The following is a 3055-nucleotide window of genomic DNA, read 5'->3' on the forward strand; positions in this document are numbered from 1 at the left end:
ATAACTTCCTTACTTTTCGTTGCTCTTTAGCTGAAGTAGAATCAATTTTTCTCTCAGAGTCTATAATAGAAACAAAGTTTAATTAAAATTTAATCTATAAACCCTAAGATCAAAAATAAGTCAAGCATTTAAATGTTGATAAACATATATAAAATATGATGGATAAAATAAAAACATATTAAACAATAAATACATGTAACTTAAGTATATAACTTATGTTTGTATTTATGATGATTGATTTTTGATATACCTTGCATGTCTCGATTGAATAATATGTGGACCATTAATATGATCATCTGTTGGTAGGTTGTTGTTAGGTCGAATATACGTATAAGAGATATATTTGTAAACTTTCTTTTTAAGTTGTGCACTCCTGGAAAAAACTGATTGGATGAATAACTGTGAGTGATCACGGATGAATTGGTTGATTTGGTGGCATTAGAAATTGTATAATATGATTTGTTATTTGATGAGGGTGTTCGACCATTATAATGATTGGTAGATAAAGCTAAAAAAAATATATAACTTTTTAATCATGTAGTTATTGTAATGTAAAAGAATACTCCATGTATAATAATAATAATAAAAATTATGCATACCATTTTATATATTGTATAGGGTAGTCATATAATTGATATTTGAAGGAGATTGAAAGCTTGAGTAATGATATTGAGCAATTTTATCACAGTTGGTGTTTAAATGCTAACGATGACCGGAAACATTAGCTACATATAGTTTGAAATATAGTTAATAACAAAAAAATTCATTAATATTAATTAATTATATAGATATGAAATGTTTATACTATTTAACCAATAACATAGTAATGATAAAAAATACAAAATTAACGTACGAAATAATTACCGTTCTGGGTAGTGTTAAAAGGTTGTGAGATAGATGAAATACGACCATCAGATATGGTAGACATTTTTTTTAAATATTCTATTATCCAAATATAATTTCCTTAATTTTCGTCGTTCTTTAGCTGAAGTGGAATCCATGTTATATTCGATCATCTGTAAAAGAAAATAAATATATTAGTATTTAATATACAAATGGTAATTTAAATAAAAATTTATGTATAATGTTACAATTATTTTAAATGTTATAAAACAAATATAAAATATGATGAATAGTTTAAAAGTATTTGAAAAAAGGTCATGTTCGTAATACGTTTTGTATAAACTCTAACGATAAGGAGTAATTGTATCACTTTGCTCGTACACAAAAATTGTATACATTTTTGGTTTAAATGATAATGTTTTGATTCATTCTATTGTTCATTCCATTCCTTTATGTATTTATAGTTATTATAAACAGAAAAAGAAAATTAAACAAAAACAATTGTAGTGTAATTAGGATTGTAAAAAACTTGAAGATGAATCATATAGTTTTTGTAAATTAATTTTTATAATATTAATCTTTGTTAACTAAAAGTTATAAACGTATCTATGATTCAAGCTAAAATTTTTTTTTTAAAAAAGGTAATTATATAGTTCCGAAAACTTATTAGGAAAAAAATAAAAAACAAAATACCAAGATGGTATTATTTAAAAGTGAAGGGGCTATATTATAACTTTAAATTAGGCATGAATAAGAGGGGTTATACCGGGATTGCTCTATACGATTTCTTAAAAGATAAAGGGATAATGACTTGAAAGGGTAAAGAACTTTCGACTTTGTTAACATTTAGTCACTAAACTTTTTTTCGTTATCTATTTGCCATTGAACTATTGAAACTGTTCACATTTTACCCTTATGACCGGCTGTTACCGGTCATAAGGGTAAAATGTGAACTGTTTCAATAGTTTAGTGACAAATAGATAACGAAAAAAAGTTTAGTGACTAAATGTGAACAAAATCGAAAGTTCGTTTCCCTCTAAAAAGTTCAATGACTAAATGTGAACAAACTTCCTCTTGTATTATGTTTTAGCAAATTATTTATTTTTGTTTAATTGTAGCAACATTTTTTGATGAAGAAATCTATGAAATAAAAAAAACAAAACCCCGAAAAATATATTAAAAAAAACGAAAAACCGAACCCGAAGTAAAAAACCAATGGTTTGGTATTTTCAAAAATAAAAAATCACAATTTTCCAATCTGATTTTGGTTTTACAAAAATTCAACTTTCGGATTTTCATATCTAAATCCCTCCCCCTTTTTATAATCGAAAAATGATTATAAAACCAAAAAGGGAATGAGAAAGCGCTCAATTCAGAATTTTCTATCAAAAACTCCCCATTTATGACATGAGAGATAGAGAGAGAGAGACATGTAAACACCTCTATATAAGGTGGGTCCATACCACATGTAGAGGTGTGCTTGAGAGATGTAACATTGAGAGTGTTAGTGTGTTAATTATGTAGATTTAGATCTAGATCCTTTTTTGTAAACACCTTTCATAATCGAATGCATCTCTTAAACACCAAAATCTATGTGTTCTTTGTGTGTTCTTTAATTCTGCATGCCAAACCAATGGTCATAATTCACATCGGTGAGAATGATTCATTTTTTTGTAAAACCAAAATCAGATTGGAAATTTTGATTTTTTATTTTGGAAAATGTCAAACCATTGGTTTTTTATTTCGGTTTCGGTTTTTTGTTTTTTTTTTAAATATATTTTCAGGGTTTTGTTTTTTTTTTTTTCATAGATTTCTTCATCAACAAATGTTGCTATAATTTAACAAAAATAAATAATTTGCTAAAACATAATACAAGAGGAAGTATGTTCACATTTAGTCATTGAACTTTTTAGAGGGAAACGAACTTTCGATTTTGTTCATATTTAGTCACTAAACTTTTTTTCGTTATCTATTTGCCACTAAACTATTGAAACTGTTCACATTTTACCCTTATGACCGGTAACAGCCGGTCATAAGGGTAAAATGTGAACAGTTTCAATAGTTCAATGGCAAATAGATAACGAAAAAAAGTTTACTGATTAAATGTGAACAAAGTCGAAAGTTCGTTACCCTTTCAAGTTATTATCCCAAAGATAAAATGAAAAATAACACCAAGAAGATCGAGCTCCTTGAAATTGTTCGGAAGAAAAAT

This window comes from Lactuca virosa, chromosome 4, assembly GCF_052849685.1.
Source record: "Lactuca virosa cultivar CGN04683 chromosome 4, Lactuca_virosa_CGN04683_v6, whole genome shotgun sequence".
In the NCBI taxonomy this organism is placed as follows: domain Eukaryota; kingdom Viridiplantae; phylum Streptophyta; class Magnoliopsida; order Asterales; family Asteraceae; genus Lactuca; species Lactuca virosa.